This window comes from Coregonus clupeaformis, chromosome 3, assembly GCF_020615455.1.
Source record: "Coregonus clupeaformis isolate EN_2021a chromosome 3, ASM2061545v1, whole genome shotgun sequence".
Taxonomy (NCBI): Eukaryota; Metazoa; Chordata; class Actinopteri; order Salmoniformes; family Salmonidae; genus Coregonus; species Coregonus clupeaformis.
Genome location: NC_059194.1, coordinates 36,173,348 through 36,192,810, shown reverse-complemented (window position 1 = coordinate 36,192,810; position 19,463 = coordinate 36,173,348).

The following is a 19,463-nucleotide window of genomic DNA, read 5'->3' as shown; positions in this document are numbered from 1 at the left end:
GCATATTGTGATACCAACCATGAGTTAAGCTCAACTTTCATACACAGAGGATGCTGTCCTAAAATGGACACTGTATACAATGCTTGCCGTAACTGTATGTGAACATGTGCACTGAAAGTGCTGGCTTCTGAAACATATGACAGCTTTAGGGAGAATTTGTTTTGGGCAGCACTTCGGCTTCTGGTCCATTGGAAATTTTGCAAGCTTTTGGCAAAGTAATTGAGGAATGTTCAGGAAAAGCCATGTCAGCATTTAATCTCAAAAGTTTGTTATGTTTTAAATTATAAAATATCTTAATCTCTAGAGCTCTGTAGGATTATATTTTGGGCTCAATGAATGCATTTCAAAACGTCAGAAGAAACGGAGCATATGTTTTATTTCTGCTCTGCTGCTTGATGTTTTCCAAGCTTGTAACAACAAATGGTTGTTTCTTTTGCTATACTAATAGTTGATGTAATTACATACATTTTACAAACAACATCTCATCAACATTAAATAAAAAAGAACACATATAGCTTTTCTAGTCAAACATATGTCGGCTTCAGCTTTATGTAGTAATTCAGGCCATGGGATTGTCTAATGGTCTTGCTTTATATGAATCAAGGATTATGTTTAAAATGTTCATAAAACATAGGTTAATTGGTTTACATTTTACTCTATAATTTACTCAATAATATATTGTTCAAAACAAGCAGTTCAGCTACCTACTGCTTGGCCAACAGCAGCTCCGGGTGTTCGGCTTCGTGACTAGCGCATGGATTGCATTGCCATCTATTACATTGCTTGCTTTTGGGGGGGGGGGCTGCAGCTATGAAATTGCAGGATTTCATCACAAGACTTTCACAGCACAAAGTAAATGAACCATCCTGGGGCATTGAAATGAACACCCAGGTCTCCTGGCTCTGCTTTATCAGGTACTGAACAGATGGCACTAAAGAGCAAATTGCAATGAACTTGTAAAAAAAAAAAAAAAAGTACAGTCATTGGGAGCCTGGGACCTGAACCGGACATCCACACCCATCAACATACATATACACAGTACCAGTCAAAAGTTTGGACACACCTACTCATTCAAGGGTTTTTCTATATTTTAAAAAAATTTTACATTGTAGAATAATAGTGAAGACATCAAAACTATGAAATAACACATATGGAATCATGTAGTAAACAAAAAAGTGTTAAACAAATCAAAATATATTTAATATTTGAGATTCTTCAAAGTAGCCACCCTTTGCCTTGATGACAGCTTTGCACACTCTTGGCATTCTCTCAACCAGTTTCATGAGGTAGTCACCTGGAATGCATTTTAATTAACATGTGTGCCTTCTTAAATGTTAATTTGTGTAATGTCTCTCCTTCTTAATGCATTTGAGCCAATCAGTTGTGTTGTGACGCAGTGGGGTGATGGAGGGGAGGGGGGGGGGCTTATACAGAAGATAGCCCTATTCGGTAAAAGACCAAGTCCATATTATGGCAAGAACAGCTCAAATAAGCAAAGAGAAATGACAGTCCATCATTACTTTAAGACATGAAGATCAGTCAATACGGAACATTTCAAGAACTTTTCTTCAAGTGCAGTCGCAAAAAACATCAAGCGCTATGATGAAACTGGCTCTCATTAGGACCGCCACAGGATTGGAAGAACCAGCGTTACGTCTGCTGCAGAGGATACGTTCATTAGAATTAACAGTCTCAGAAATTTCAGCCCAAATAAATGCTTCACAGAGTTCAAGTAACAGACACATCTCAACATCAACTGTTCAGAGGGAACTGTGTGAATCAGGCCTTCATGGTTGAATTGCTGCAAAGAAACCACTACTACAGGGCAACAATAATAAGAAGAGACCTGCTTGGGCCAAGAAACAAGAGCAATGGACATTAGACCGGTGGAAATGTATCATTTGGTCTGGTGTCCAAATGTGAGATATTTTATTCCAACCGCCGTGTCTTTGTGAGACGCAGTGTGGGTGAACGGATGATCTCCGCATGTGTATTTCCCACCGTAAAGCATGGAGGAGGAGGAGGTGTTATGGTGTGGGGGTGCTTTGCTGGTGACACTGTCTGTGATTTATTTAGAATTCAATGCACACTTAACCAGCATGGCTACCACAGCATGGCTACCACAGCATTCTACAGCGATACGCTATCCCATCTGGTTTGGGCTTAGTGGGACTATAATTTGTTTTTCAACAGGACAATGACCCAACACACCTCCAGGCTGTGTAAGGGCTATTTTACCAAGAAGGAGAGTGATGGAGTGCTGCATCAGATGACCTGGCCTCCACAATCCCCCGACCTCAACCCAATTGAGATGGTTTGGGATGAGTCTACTGCAGAGTGAAGGAAAAGCAGCCAACAAGTGCTCAGCATATGTGGGAACTCCTTCAAGACTGTTGGAAAAGCATTCCAGTTGAAGCTGGTTGAGAGAATGCCAAGTGTGTAAAGCTGTCATCAAGGCAAAGAGTGGCTATTTGAAATATAAGATATATTTTGATTTGTTTAACACTTTCTTCTTTACTACGTGATTCCATATGTGTTATTTCATAGTTTTGATGTCTTCACTACTTTTCTACAATGTAAAGAATTGTACAAATAAAGAAAAACCCTTGAATGAGTAGGTGTGTCCAAACTTTTGACTGGTACTGTAACTCGCTCTGGATAAGAGTGTCTGCTAAAATGACTAAAATGTAAAATATATAAATAATGGTGTGTTTTGTGTGTAAACATTATTAAAGTGACCTGTGTTCAATGACTAGAATACAGTAGATACAGTGCCTTCAGAAAGTATTCACACCCCTTGTCTTTTTCCACATTTTGTTGTGTTAATGCCTGAATAAAAATTGTATTAAATCAAGCTTTTTTTTTTTACTGGACTGCACACAATACCCCATATTGTCAAAGTGGAATTATGTTTTAGAAATGTTTGCAAATTTATAAAAAATGAAAAGCTGAAATGTATTCAGTCAACCCATTTGTTATGGAAAGTCTAAATAAGTTCAGGAAAAACAAATTGCTTGACAAGTCACATACTAAGTTGCATGCACTAAATTTGTGTACAGTAATAGTGTTTAACATGATTTTTGAATGACTACCTCATCTCTGTACCCCATACAATTATTTGCAAGGCCTCAGTCGAGCAGGGAATTTCAAACAGTCAACCACAAAGACCAGGGTGTTGTTCCAATGCCTCACGAAGAAGGGCATCTATTGGTAGATTGGTAAAAAGTAAAAAAGCAGACATTACATATAAAGTAGTTTAAAGTGGTTTAGTTCACTGGCACTCAGGTGAACTGGAGTCAGGTGTGCATGTTTGCCAACGTTCGCAGAGAAAAGATTATGAAAGCAACTAATAGATAGATCCACGGATGACACAATCACCATTGCCCTGCACACTGCCCTATCCTACCTGGACAAGAGAAAAACTTATGTAAGAATGCTGTTCATTGACTACAGCTCAGCCTTCAACACCAAGCTTATCACTAAGCTCAGGGCCCTGGGTCTGAACCCCTACCTGTGCAACTGGGTCCTGGACTTCCTGATGGGCCGCCCCCAGGTGGTGGAGGTAGGAAACAACATCTCCACTTCGCTGATCCTCAAAACTGGGGCCCCACAAGGGGGCGTGCTCAGCCCCCTCCTGTACTTCCTGTTCACCCATGACTGCATGGCCAAGCACGCCTCCAACTCAATCATCAAGTTTGCAGATGACACAACAGTAGTAGGCTTGATTACCAACAATGACGAGACAGCCTACAGGGAGGAGGTGAGGGCTCTGGGAGTGTGGTGCCAGGAAAATAACCTCTCACTCAACGTCAACAAAACAAAGGAGATGATCGTGAACTTCAGGAAACAGCAGAGGGTGCACCCCCCTATCCACATCGACGGGACCACAGTGGAGAAGGTAAAAGCTTCAAGTTCCTTGGCGTACACATCATTGACAAACTGAAATGGTTCACCCACGCATACAGTGTGGTGAAGAAGGCGCAACATAGCCTCTTCAACTTCAGGAGGCTGAAGAAATTTGGTTAGTCACCTAAAACCCTCTTTTACAGATGCCTGGTACGGCAACTGCACCGCCCGAAACCGCAGGGCTCTCCAGAGGGTGGTGCGGTCTACCGAACGCATTACCGCGGGCAAACTACCCGACCTCCAGGACACCTACAGCACCCGATGTCACAGGAATGCCAAAAGGATCATCAAGGACATCAACCACCCGAGCCACTGCCTGTTCACCCCGCAATCATCCAGAAGGCGAGGTCAGTACAGGTGCATCAAAGCTGGGACCGAGAGAATGAAATACAGCTTCTATCTCAAGGCCATCAGAGTGTTAAATAGCCATCGCTAGCACATTAGAGGCTGCTGCTGCCTATTGAAATCGCTAGCCACTTTAAGAAATTGAAATCTAGTCACATTAATAATGTTTACATATCTTGCATTTCTCATCTCATATGTATATACTGTATTCTATAATATTCTACTGTATCTTAGTCCATGCCGCTTTGTCATTGCTTGTCCATATATGTATTCTTAACCATTCCTTACTTAGATTTGTGTGATTTGGGTATACAGTGGGGAGAACAAGTATTTGATACACTGCCGATTTTGCAGGTTTTCCTACTTACAAAGCATATAGAGGTCTGTAATTTGTATCATAGGTACACTTCAACTGTTAGAGACGGAATCTAAAACAAAAATCCAGAAAATCACATTGTATGATTTTTAAGTAAATAATTTGCATTTTATTGCATGACATAAGTATTTGATACATCAGAAAAGCAGTACTTAATATTTGGTACAGAAACCTTTGTTTGCAATTACAGAGATCATACGTTTCCTGTAGGTCTTAACCGGGTTTGCACACACTGCAGCAGGGATTTTGGCCCACTCCTCCATACAGACCTTCTCCAGATCCTTCAGGTTTCGGGGCTGTCGCTGTGCAATACGGACTTTCAGCTCCCTCCAAAGATTTTCTATTGGGTTCAGGTCTGGTGACTGGCTAGGCCACTCCAGGACCTTGAGATGCTTCTTACGGAGCCACTCCTTACTTGCCCTGGCTGTGTGTTTCGGATCGTTGTCATGCTGGAAGACCCAGCCACGACCCATCTTCAATGCTCTTACTGAGGGAAGGAGGTTGTTGGCCAAGATCTCGCAATACATGGCCCCATCCATCCTCCCCTCAATACGGTGCAGTCGTCCTGTCCCCTTTGCAGAAAAGCATCCCCAAAGAATGATGTTTCCACCTCTATGCTTCACGGTTGGGATGGTGTTATTGGGGTTGTACTCATCCTTCTTCTTCCTCCAAACACGGTGAGTGGAGTTTAGACCAAAAAGCTCTATTTTTGTCTCATCAGACCACATGACCTTCTCCCATTCCTCCTCTGGATCATCCAGATGGTCATTGGCAAACTTCAGATGGGCCTGGACATGCGCTGGCTTGAGCAGGGGGACCCTTCGTGCGCTGCATGATTTTAATCCATGATGGCGTAGTGTGTTACTAATGGTTTTCTTTGAGACTGTGGTCCCAGCTCTCTTCAGGTCATTGACCAGGTCCTGCCGTGTAGTTCTGGGCTGATCCATCACCTTCCTCATGATCATTGATGCCCCATGAGATCTTGCATGGAGCCCCAGACCGAGGGTGATTGACCGTCATCTTGAACGTCTTCCATTTTCTAAAAATTGCGCCAACAGTTGTTGCCTTCTCACCAAGCTGCTTGTCTATTGTCCTGTAGCCCATCCCAGCCTTGTGCAGGTCTACAATTGTATCCCTGATGTCCTTACACAGCTCTCTGGTCTTGGCCATTGTGGAGAGGTTGGAGTCTGTTTGATTCAGTGTGTGGACAGGTGTCTTTTATACAGGTAACGAGTTCAAACAGGTGCAGTTAATACAGGTAATGAGTGGAGAACAGGAGGGCTTCTTAAAGAAAAACTAACAGGTCTGTGAGAGCGGGAACTGGTTGGTAGGTGATCAAATACTTATGTCATGCAATAAAATGCAAATTAATTACTTAAAAATCATACATTGTGATTTTCTGGATTTTTGTTTTAGATTCCGTCTCTCACAGTTGAAGTGTACCTATGATACAAATTACAGACCTCTACATGCTTTGTAAGTAGGAAAACCTGCAAAATCGGCAGTGTATCAAATACTTGTTCTCCCCACTGTATGTTGTGAAATTGTTGATTATTACTTGTTAGATGTTACTGCACTGTCGAAGCTAGAAGCACAAGTATTTCACTACACCCGCAATAACATCTGCTAAACACGTGTATGTGACAAATAAAATGTGATTTGATTTGATTCAGTGACTGTTCCCACAGTTACTGCCGTGAGAATAGCTATTGCACTGCATCTGTCCCCTGCTCCTGATCTCCTATTGCCATGGTGGTCGATAGGTCCAAGACTGAATCTTTCAGATACTCCCTTCCAGTCTCCCAACCCAACTGCTACAGTCGGTATCTGTGGATAATACTTCCCTGTGCTCAGGTTAGGTACACATCTCTCGTCCCAAGGCCGATCTACACCCCACCTCTGTGAACACTCTCGTTACACTGTAAACTTTGTGTCCCAATGGTTGATAAGCAGCAACCTTCTGACACTTTCCTTTTACCGTTACTTGGTCCCAATCTTCTGGAAGGAAGGTCAAGTGTTTTCTGGTCGTTAGGAATGGGGGAGAGATTAGTGGCGTGTGGAGAGTGTCCAACCGTACAAAACTCTGAGACACATGTTTCTTAATTACACTCTGCAGCAGATGTGCTGCTACTACCACAGCAATCTTCCCTTCCGGTGAGGTGGCTTCCTGTATACAGGGATCTGTGGCTAGTCTCTCAAGAGTTGTGCCTTCCTCTCGGAACCCCTCACTGAAAGTTGACAATAGCGACTGAAATGACAACACTGTCTCTGCTACTACCACCATGATCCGGGCATGCATGTCGTTCAATTTATCCTCATAATAGTCTCTATATTGTGCACAGTTAGCTGACCTTCCTCTACTGCGAGCTATCCCCTGAATCACCACACACAGAGGAGTGGTATCGTTCCCCAGAGACTCTATTACTCACTTCCTTAATCTATGAGCCACACAGATCTCCGCCTCAGTCACATTCAATTCAGCTTTCCCAATTCCCTGTAACATTAATGCCTTGGTTTTTGGGACTCCATAGAATGCACTGATATCGGTCCTGCCATACTCTGCCACTAACACCCCATAGGACTGTCCTGTGACTCCCTCATCATACCATTTGCACTGATGAATTTCTGTCTCCGTCACTAGTTCAGCCCCTAAACGAGTCTGTAAGTGTGCCTTCATCTGCTGATTTGCCTCTTCTTCCCCCTGACGCTTGACCGTAAGAACAGTTTGGTTCCCATATTCCACCCCTCATGATATTGTCCAGAGTATAATTACCCAAACAAGCTATCTTTCCCCAGGCCCTTGGCCTGCTGGTGTCTAGAACCTTCCCTGACCACTTCACTCCTTTAGTTGCGGCACTGTAGGGTATCACTGGTGAATAGAACCTCTTCTTTCGCTGGTGAATAGAACCTCTTCTTTCGCGATAGGGTCAAATATGTACGATTCACCCTCCCCAGGCAATGGCATTAACGATGCAGGATTGCACCAATTTTATGGAATTGTAGATTTTTCCCCATTTAATGTTAACTCCCATTTTGTCCATCTCGCACTATTAACATTTTGTGTTAACAACAATGCTAAGACCCAGATGCAGACACAGGAGGCGGATAGTACGAGTCTCAGAGTTTATTATAGTACATGGGGCAGACAAAAGATAAGTCCATGCAGGCAAAGAGTCATAATCCAAATCAGAGTCAGGCAGGTACAGGACGGCAGGCAATCGGTAGGTCAAGCCAGGCAAAGAGTCGTAATCCAAATCAGAGTCAGGCAGGTACAGGACGGCAGGCAGGATCAGGGTCAGGACAGGCAGAAAGGTCAGAACTGTGAAGAGTATGAAAAGCAAAAACTAGAGCACAGGCCTGGAAACAGGAGTCAAAGTGGCTGTGAGACAGGGGTTTCATTCTAGACACATGGAATGTGGGATGAATACGGAGGGTGCGGGGCAACAGGAGACGGACAGCAGAGAGGCTAAGAATCTTAGAGATGGGGAAAGGGCCGATAAAATGGGGGAAAAGTTTGCGGGACTCCACCCGGAGGGGCAGATCCCGAGTGGACAGCCATACCCTCTGCCCAAGACGGTAGCAGGGGCCCGGTGGCGGTCCGCCTGTCATCGATACCTGGAGGTGGTCTTGAGAAGAGTGACCCGGGCTCTCTTCCAGGTACGGTGACAGTGACGGACGAACATCTGGGCAGAAGGTATGCTGACCTCTTTCTCTTGCTCAGGGAAGAGCGGGGGCTGATAACCCATGGAACACTCGAATGGCGAGAGACCCAAGGCCGAGCAGGCAAGGGTGTTGCGAGCGTATTCCACCCACACGAGTTGCTGGCTCCACGTGGTAGGGTTGGCGAAGACGAGGCAATGAAGAATCATCTCCAGGTCCTGATTGGCTCGCTCCGACTGGCCGTTGGATTGGGGGTGAAAACTGAAGGACAGGCTGGCCAATGCCCCTATGAGGCTGCAGAACGCCTTCCAGAACCGGGACGAGAACTGAGGACCATGTCCACCAGAAGTCATTGGATCCGGAAGACCTGCTGCACCATGAGCAGGGCCGTTTCCTTGGTTGAGGGTAACTTGGGAAGGGGAATGAAGTGGGTGGCTTTGGAAATCCTTTCCACCACAGTGAGGATAGTGGTGTTGCCATCTGAAGGAGTGAGACCTGTGACAAAGTCCAGGGATATATGGGACCAGGGGTGGTGAGGATTGGGAAGAGGTTGAGGGAGGCCAGCCGGAGCTTGCCGCAGAGTTTTGTTCTGAGCACACACGGTGTAGGCGGCGATGAATGCGGAGACGTCAGGAACCAAGGTGGGCCACCGACAACGTCGTCGTACAAAGGCCAGTGTCGGACGGAAGCCAGGATGGCAGGCCAGTCCTGAGGAATTAGCCCATTCCAGAACCGGGGAACGGGCAGAGTCCGGGAAAAACATCTGGTTAACCGGGCCCCTTCCCCCGGGGTCCGGCTGGGAATGCTGTGCCTCATGGACCTGGTTCTCTATACCCCAGATGAGTGCAGCCACGAGACAAGAGGTAGTGAAGATAGTCTCGGGGTCCAATGGTGTAGCAGCGGGGCCAGAAAGGTGTGAAAACACATCTGGCTTCATGTTCTTGTACCCCGGCGTTAGGAGATGGTGAAGTTGAACCAAGGGAATAGCTGAGCCCATCGAGCTTGCCTGGAGTTGAGGCACCTGGTGGTGTGGAGATATTCCAGGTTCTTGTGATCCGTCCACACTATGAAATGGTGTTCCTCCCCCTCTAACCAGTGCCTCCACTGCTTCAACGCCATCTTCACTGTGAGTAGTTCTCAGTTACCCACGTCATAATTCCTTTCAGTGGTGTTGAGACGATGAGAGAGGAAAGCTCAGGGATGCAGCTTTTGGTCTTGAGCCGAATGCTGGGACAGGACAGACCCCACTCCGACATTCGAGGCATCAACCCTCACTACGAACTGCCGGGACTGATCCGGATGGATTAGGATGGGGGCGGTCGTGAATTGTTGCTTGAGGGCGGTTGTGAATCGGTGCTTGAGGTCCAACAACGCCCGGTCTGCAGCTGGAGTCCACGTGAACGGGACATTGGGAGAGGTGAGTGCTGAAAGGGGGGAAGCCAGGGTGCTGTAACCCCGGATGAACCGGCAGTAGAAATTGGCAAACTCCAAGAAGTGTTGCAGCTGCACTCTGGAGGTGGGTTGAGGCCAATTCAACACCGCTCTCACCTTTCCAGGATCCATCTGTATACTGCCAGCGGCGATGATGTATCCAAGGAAGAAGCTGGTGGTGCGATGGAATTTGCATTTTTCCGCTTTGACAAACAGCTGGTTCTCCAGAAGACGCTGGAGGACTTGTCGGATATGGAGAAAATGTTATTGAGGTAGACGAACACGAACTGGTTCAACATGTCATGGAGAACATCGTTAACAGGGCCTGAAACACGGCAGGAGCGTTTGTCAGTCCAAATGGCATCACCAGTTTTTCGTAGTGCCCCTAGCCATGTTAAAGGCAGTCTTCCACTTGTCCCCCTCCCGTATCTGTACCAGATGGTAGGCGTTCCGGAGGTCCAACTTGGAGAAGATGGTAGCCCCCTGGAGATGCTCGAAAGCCGAGGCAATGAGTGGAAGCGCGTAACGTTTTTTTACCGTGATGTCATTCAGGCCCTGGTAGTCGATACACGGGCTCAGGGTTTTATCCTTCTCCACAAAGAAGAACCCTGCGCCGGCGGGGGAGGCAGACGGATGGATACACCTTGCTGCCAGGAAGTCCTCAATGTACGTTTTCATCTCCTTGGTCTCCGGACCCAACAGGGAATAAAGTTTCCCCCGAGGCGGTGTGGTGCCTGGGAAAAGTTTGATGGCGCAGTCATAGGACCAATGCGGAGGAAGCGAGGTGGCACGGGCCTTGCTGAAAACCTCCAGGAGGTCCTGGTATTTCTTCTGGAACGTCGGAGAGGTTCAAGGCTTTACCCAATCCTGCAGGAAGACGTCCCGGGGCAGGCTGCGCTTACTTCAGGCAATGAGCAGTGGCAGAACGGGCTCCAACCTTTGATCGAACCCACAGTCCAGTCCACAAGGGTATTGTGTCTCTGGAGGCATGAAAACCCCAACAAATCGGGTACCTGAGGGGATTCGATAAGTAGAAACTGGTTCGACTCGCTATGGTTGCCTGACACACGCAGGTTGATAGGAACCGTGTTGTGGGTGACTCTGCCAATAGAACAACCATCCAGCACTCTGACGTCTATAGGAATGGAGAGGGATTGAGTGGGGATTCCCAACTCAGACACAAGGGTTGCGTCCATAAAACTCTTGTCGGCCCCAGAGTCAATGAGTACCCGGAGAGATTTGGACCAGTCACACCACAGCAGGATGGCATGGAGAGGTGGACAAGTAAGGGGAGACTGGACATTCTCCGTAATGCCCACCAGCGTACACACACCTCCTGATGAACCAGATCTTTGTACAGGACAGGTACAAATGTAATGATGTAGTCCCACAATACAGAAGCTCTTGGTGTTCAGTCTGTGTAATCGTTCAGCAGGAGACAATCTAGCTCTGCCAAGTTGCATAGGCTCCGGAGGAGGTGAGTCGGCAACACTCTGTGATTTCCGAGAGAACTCAGGTGACATCGAATTCACTCTGAAGTGTAGACTACGGGGATTTCCGGGATTCCTCGGATGCGAGGTGGAAATCGAGGACGAGCGAGGGCAGCAGGGAACAGACTCCCTCTCCCTACTACGTTCCCATAGCCGCACAACGTTCAGATGGTCAAGGCTATGAGGGAGTCGAGGTCCATGGACAGCTCCCGGGCTGTGTGCTCGTCTTTAATCACCTCCGATAATCCATAAAGAAACATGTCAAACAGGGCTTCCGGGTTCCAGCCACTCTCAGCTGCAATTGTGCGAAAATCCACCACGTAGTCTGTCACACTACGGGGGTCTTGACGTAGTTGGAGCAGCTGACGAGCAGCCTCTCTCCCGGACAACGGAGAATCAAAAATTGTTCATACCTCTGCCACGAACTCCTCCAGACTGAGGCAAACGGTGGACTGTTGCTCCCACACCGCCATTGTTCAGGTGAGTGCCCTCCCGGATATCAGCATTATGTCCCGGACATCAGCATTATGAGGTACGCTATCTTCGAGCGGTCCGAGAGGAACGAAGAAGGCTGCAGCTCGAAGATGAGGGAGCACTGGGAGAGAAAAGCCTGGCAGTTTCCAGATTCTCCACTGTAGCGCTCCGGAGGAGGTAAGCGAGGTTCTCGGGACACCGGGATAGGCAGGGAAGAAGCGCCGCTGGTGGCGGGGTTTCTGAGAGTCATTGGAATTATGGTAGTGGCTGGCTGCCTAATAGAAAATATGTGGACTTGCTCCAGCTCTATGGAAAGCACAGTCGTGGCGTTCCGCCAAGGTCTGGAATCCTTCCATAAGGTTGTGAAGTAAGTCCTCGTGTCTTCAAATGGTGGCTCCGTGGGAGGAGACGGCATCGCAGAACCGGTCCGAGTCTGCTGGTTCAGTCATGGCCAGTTCGTACTATCATGGCTCAGGCTAAGACCCAGATGCAGACACAGGAGGCAGATAGGAGGTGGATAGTACGAGTCTCAGAGTTTATTATAGTACAAGGGGCAGGCAAAAGGTAAGTCCAGGCAGGCAAAGAGTCGTAATCCAAATCAGAGTCTGTTAGGCCTGCTGCTGCTAGGTAGCTCTCTCTCTCTGCTCTCCCCCTCCCCTCTGTCTGTTCTTAATTGCAGGAGTGAAGTCTGGTGTGCGGGAGTCAGGGTTCCAGCTGCAGCTCATTCACCATAATCACCTCAGCCTTAAAGACCCGGTCAAACTTGCCACTCATCGTCAGATCATAGTCAAGACGACCATGTTAGTCTCGCTGCTGACTCAACCTGCTTGTTTTCGCTCTTTGTGTTTTTGGCCTGTTCTATTTACATTTATCCTGTGCCACAGATTATTGGAACCTGACTCCTGCCTCCGCTTCACTCCTGCCACCACCATCCTGCTTTCCACTACTGGACCTCGCTTTTGGACTCACCACGGACACTAGGACGTTACGGTACCACTCCTGCGCAGAACCTGGATCTGTTACCCTCCCTGCAGACCTGGACTTGCTCTTCCCCTATTTTCGGAAACCTGGACAATTTAACTTTGTAATAAACCTGTTAAACCTTCTCTGGCTCGGTTTAGTTGTCTGCATTTGGGTTCATATCCAGTTAAATCGTGACAGTATGATCTGACCCAAACATGAACCCAGCAGACAGTAGCTCAGATACCACCCCAGAGTGCACTCAAATTCGGACTGCCATAGCCAATCAGGGCATTTTACTTGGCCAACATGATACTTTGTTTAGGACTATTTCTGAGAACAGTCAGATGCTGCTTAATCAGGTTCAATTACTCACCAACCAAGTGTCTGCCCTTACTACCCAAGTTAATAATGCACCCCTCGTTCATGGCATACAAACTGCTCCTTCTCCCACTCCGCCTGTTTTTCCTGCTCCTCCAGCCCAGATTAGAGAGCCTTTTGTTCCTGCTCCAGAGCGCTATGACGGGAACATGGGAACCTGTGGTGATTTTTTGACTCAATGCTCGTTAGTGTTTGAACAACAGCCCCTCACCTACGCCTCAGAAAGAGCCCGTATTGCCTACCTTATCAACTCTACTAGCGGTTCCGCTCGTTCTTGGGGATCCGCTGTCTGGGAGAGTCAGTCGGACGTTTGCAACTCTTACGTTGCCTTCACCACTGAGATGAGGAAGGTTTTCGACCAACCCGTACGGGGCAAGGAGGCTGCTAAACGGTTGTTTTCTCTTCGGCAGGGGTCTCGCAGTGTGGCGGAGATGGCAGTGGAGTTTCGGACTTTAGCGGCAGTGAGTGGTTGGAATGACGAGGCATTACAAGGAGTGTTCATTAATGCTTTGTCTGAGACTTTGAAAGATGAATTGGTGTCATATGATGAATCGCCTACGCTGGATAATCTTATTTCACTCACCATCAGGTTGGATAATCGGATTTGGGAGCGCCGCCGGGAGAGGAGTGTTAGTTCCAAGCAACCTGTCTGTCGTCAACCAACTCCTACCCGCCTCTTCCCTACGTAGAAGGCCGAGTATTCCCGAGTCAATACTAGGAGCACTGAACCCGAAGCCATGGAGGTGGGTCGTGCACGGTTGTCCTCAGTGGAGCGTGCACGTCGAATTCAGGCTCATGTCTGCCTGTATTGTGGAGAAGCTGGTCATTTCGTTCCTTCCTGCCCAGTTCGTCCGTGAAAAGGGCCGGCTCATCATTAATGGGAGAAGTTTTGGTGAGCCGAGCAGCGGATTCTTCCTCTTCTCCCCGCATTCTGCTCCAGGCATCCCTCCAGTGGCAGTCCCAGAATTTCCCTGTTAGTGCGTTGGTTGACTCTGGTGCCGATGAAAGCTTTTTGGATCGAGAGTTGGCTCAACAAATGGATTTAGAGACTGTTCCTATGGACCGTCCGCTGCAGGCTAAGGGTCTAAATGGACAATGTTGACCCCTATTACTCATCAGACTGCCCCTGTTTGTCTCAGAGTGTCGGGTAATCATCAGGAGAACATTCAATTTCACATAATTGACTGCCCACAGACCCCCCTGGTCCTTGGTATCCCCTGGCTCATAAGACGCAATCCACACATTGATTGGGTGACAGGTAGAATTGTTTCATGGAGCACATTTTGTCATGTTAACTGTTTGTGTTCTGCTCAGACCCCTGCCAGCACTGTTCCTCAACCTCCACTGGAGTCCATGGATCTCTCTGCTGTCCCTGACGTGTATCATGACCTGGCATCCGTTTTCTGCAAACACAGAGCTACTTCTCTTCCTCCTCACCGGCCATACGACTGCGCCATTGACCTCCAGGCAGGAGCCCCTCTCCCTAACAGTCGCCTGTACAATCTCTCCCGCCCGGAGACGGAGGCTATGGAGAACTACATTCGGGACTCCTTGGCGGCAGGTATTATTCGTCCTTCCTCGTCACCTGTAGGAGCGGGATTCTTTTTTGTTGGGAAGAAGGATAAGAACCTCAGACCCTGTATTGATTTCCGTGGACTTAACAACATCACCATTAAGAACAAATATTCTCTGCCTTTAATTATTTCTGCTTTTCCCCTCCTTCATGGTGCAACTATCTTTACGAAACTGGATCTACGAAATGCGTATCACCTGGTGCGCGTTCGTAAAGGCGATGAATGGAAGACTGCCTTCAACACACCCTTGGGACATTTTGAGAATCTGGTTATGCCTTTTGGTTTGTCTAATGCCCCTGCTGTTTTTCAGGCACTAGTGAATGATGTCCTTCGGGACATGTTGAATCGTTTTGTTTTTGTCTATCTGGATGATATCCTGATTTACTCAAAGTCCTCCCAGGAACATGAACTGCATGTGCGCCAGGTGTTGCAAAGGTTGTTGGAGAACAAACTATTTGTGAAGATGGAGAAATGTGAATTTCATGTGTCTGAAACCTCTTTTTTGGGTTACATAATAGCTCAGGGGGAGTTGCGGATGGTCCCAGCTAAGATCTCTGCTGTCACGGACTGGCCAGCCCCCTCCATCCGCAAACAACTTCAACGATTCCTGGGGTTTGCGAACTTCTACAGGAGGTTCATCAAGGACTACAGCCGCATTGCTGCGCCACTCACCGCTCTCACCATCTCACTACCGTTCGCTTGGAATGAAGGGGCCGAATCAGCGTTCGAAGAGCTGAAACATCGCTTCGCCTCGGCTCCCATTCTGATGCAGCCTGACCCCGACCGCCAGTTTGTCGTGGAGGTGGACGCATCCGACACTGGGGTAGGTGCGGTGTTGTCATAACGTTCACCTGAAGATAACAAACTGCATCCCTGTGCTTTTCTTTCACGAAAACTTTCTCAGGCAGAGAGGAATTATGATGTTGGCAATCGTGAACTGCTCACCGTTAAGCTGGCTCTTGAGTTGGTTGGAGGGGGCGGAACAATCCTTCATCGTTTGGACGGATCATAAAAATCTTGCATACATCCAGTCAGCGAAGCAGCTCAATCCCCGTCAAGCCAGGTGGGCACTATTTTTTGGTAGATTCAATTTTTCACTGTCTTACCGTCCTGGGTCACGCAACGTCAAGCCTGACGCCCTGTCTCGTGTTCATTCTGCTGTTGATACTGGTAGTAACCCTGATAACATCTTGACTCCTACCTGCAGTATTGCTGCCATTACATGTGACATCGAAGGGATTGTTAGACAGGCTCAACATCTACAAGCTGACCCTGGGAGCGGTCCTCCTAACCGGTTGTTTGTCCCTGAGTCTGTTCGCTCCCAGGTACTTCAGTGGGCTCACTCGTCTCCCCTTACCTGTCACCCTGGAGTTACTCGGACCCTTGACTTTTGCGACGGAAGTTCTGGTGGCCCAGGATGGAGGCGGACACTCGAGCCTTCATTGCTGCTTGTACGGTATGTGCACGAAGTAAGAACTCCCACCCAGGCCAGCGCTGGTCATCTACGACCTCTGCCAATACCCAGCCGTCCCTGGTCCCACATTGCATTGGATTTTGTCACTGGACTTCCCCCTCGTCTGGAAAGACTGTCATTCTTACTGTAATTGATCGTTTTTCTAAGTTTGCTAATTTTTTGGCCCTACCTAAACTGCCCACTGCCAGAGAAACTGCTGATATTTTGGTTGAATATGTGTTCCGCTCTCATGGTCTCCCCACTGATATTGTCTCTGACAGGGGTCCCCAGTTTGTCTCCCAGGTATGGAAAGCTTTCTGTAAAGCTTTGGGCATCACATCCAGCTTGTCCTCTGGATGTCACCCCCAGACCAACAGGCAAGCCGAGAGAGCGAACCAGGAGATGGAGATCGCTCTCCGCTGTGTCACAGGGTCTAACCCTGGGTCATGGAGCTCCATGCTCCCCTGGGTGGAATATGCTCATAACACCTTGACTAACGCTTCCTCTGGTTTGTCTCCCTTTCTGTGTGCTCTTGGTCATCAACCTCCCCTGTTCCCTTCTCAAGAGAGGGAACTGGCGGTACCCTCGGTGCAGTCCCACATGCGCCGCTGCTTCAAGGTCTGGAGAAAGGCCAGGGTAGCTCTGTCCCGAGCTTTGTCGTACATGCAGAGGTAAGCCAACCGTCACCGGTCCCAGGCTCCCGGTTACGCTCCTGGTCAAGAGGTATGGCTTAAGTCACGTGATCTTCCATTAAAAGTGGAATCTAAGAAGATGGCGCCGCGTTTTATAGGACCGTTCAAAATACTGTCTATTGTTAACCCCTGCGCGGTTAAACTACAGCTTCCTGCCTCCCTACGGGTTCATTCCACTTTTCATGTGTCCCAGATTAAGCCTGTGTCTGTTAGCCCTCTGTGCCCGCCCTCTCGTCCCCCTCCTCTGCCCAGGGTCGTGGGTGGGGGTCCTGTCTACACTGTCCGGCGACTTCTGGATGTTCGCCGCCGGGGTCGTGGTTTCCAGTACCTGGTGGATTGGGAGGGTTATGGTCCTGAGGAACGTTCCTGGGTTCCCAGGAGCTTCATTGTGGATCCTGCTCTGGTCCGTGATTTTCACCGGTTACATCCTGATAAACCTTGTCGGCCGCCGGGTGGCGTCCGTAGAGGGGGGGTACTGTTAGGCCTACTGCTGCAAGGTAGCTCTCTCTCTCTGCTCTCCCCCTCCGGGTTCCAGCTGCAGCTCATTCACCATAATCACCTCAGCCTTAAAGACCCGGTCAAACTTGCCACTCATCGTCAGATCATAGTCAAGACGACCATGTTAGTCTCGCTGCTGACTCAACCTGCTTGTTTTCGCTCTTTGTGTTTTTGGCCTGTTCTATTTACATTTATCCTGTGCCACAGATTATTGGAACCTGACTCCTGCCTCCGCTTCACTCCTGCCACCACCATCCTGCTTTCCACTACTGGACCTCCCTTTTGGACTCACCACGGACACTAGGACGTTACGGTACCACTCTGGCTCAGAACCTGGATCTGTTACCCTCCCTGTAGACCTGGACTTGCTCTTCCCCTATTTTTGGAAACCTGGACAATTTAACTTTGTAATAAACCTGTTAAACCTTCTCTGGCTCGGTGTAGTTGTCTGCATTTGGGTTCATATCCAGTTAAATCGTGACAGAGTCAGGCAGGTACAGGACGGCAGGCAGGATCAGCGTCAGGACAGGCAGAAAGGTCAGAACTGGGAAGACAAGGAAAAGCAAAAACTAGAGCACAGGAAATACGGGAAAACACTGGTGGGACTTGACGGGACAAGACTAACTGGCAACAGACAAACAGAAAACACTGGTATAAATACACAGGGGATAATGGGGACAAATGGGAGACACCTGATGGGGGGTAGAGACAAGCACAAGACAGGTGAAACAGATCAGGGCGTGACAGGTAATAGCTGTATCGCTTTCGATTCTGCCCCTGTTACCCTGCTGAATGTTATACTTTTCCCCGCAAATTTAGCAAATTTCTCATCGTACGGAATCAGTGATATTTGAGTGCCGGTATATATTACAAAGTTGTTTGAGACGTGGCCTCCTACGTCCCCCTCCACATAGAAACTGTAATCTCGCCAAATGACAATCGACCGAATGCAGGCCAGACACTCCTATGTTGAGTGCCCCTGCCCCACTGCCCTCAAGAGGGTCTATGGTTGCTCCTTTGTTAGAGCGACAAACAACTGCATCACAGCATTCTCTCCAGAGGGAGCGGGTGTGATAGGCACCAGTACTACTGTACACTCATTCCTTCAATGTCCGACGGCCCCACATCTAAAACAGGGATCTATCGCCCTGCACTTTGGTATTTTCTTTGCTACTTTTTCCTCCCTGTTTCTTCGTCATACCCTGGCCGTTAAAACCACTGTTAGTGACTTGCACTGCTGCGAAATGAGCGGAATTAGATTTCACTCAAGGCCGCCTGAACTATTTCATTCCAGTGAGAATGTTGGTCCACTACCCCTGCAATAGCTGTTTTGTTAAGTTTTCAAACCTGCCATCAAAGCAAATGTACAAATTCCTGCATTTTTATCTTACCTATCCCCCATTACCAGATTAGTACGTAACGCAGCATCCATCCGATCCACATAATCGCGCACGCCTTCTTTCGGACCCTGTTTACATTCACTAATTTTACCTGCATCTGGTTGAAACAATATATTCCCAACTGCGGTTAAGAATCCCTCAATTGCGTCATTTGCTGTCGCTGGGTCACACGCGTCATATCCGGAGGACCACGTCGGCGTTCGATATCCCTGTGCAAGTGTAGGCAACATGGCCCTTGGCAAGAGCGAGCATACAATGCGAGCATACAATCACCAGAATGGATCCCAAATATTCTACCCTGTTTTCTCAAGAAACGGATAAATTCCTGTCCCTCCTTTACTGGGTCCGGTGCTTCTTTTATAATACTACGCGTTTCGCTCACGCTTAGTGGCTGATGGTGATGCTGAATTTGGATACGTACTTGGGGCTTGTAATGTGCCCATCCTCCGCCTCTCGCAACCCATATCGCTATTTTTCCCGTTTACGAGAGGGATATATTGGTGGCATACTAGATATGACCTGTTTAACTTTGTAGCCTAGGGCGAACGGCGGAGGGGTGACAATGGCATATACTGTATGCTGGCTGAGACAGAGGTTGGGTATTGTCCCTCTCTTTCCTCATAGGCAGTTTTGGCCATGAGACCTCTCTCCTTCACCTTTCTTTTGTCCTCTCTCTCCGATCTTAACTGGTGGTAGGATTTCACATTTAGTTTGTAACTGCCTTGTTACTGATTTAATTCATTTGACATTTTAATAAATACACATTTGACTTACCATCACTTGACCAATAATGCTATCTACTAAATAATAATAAATAACGTTC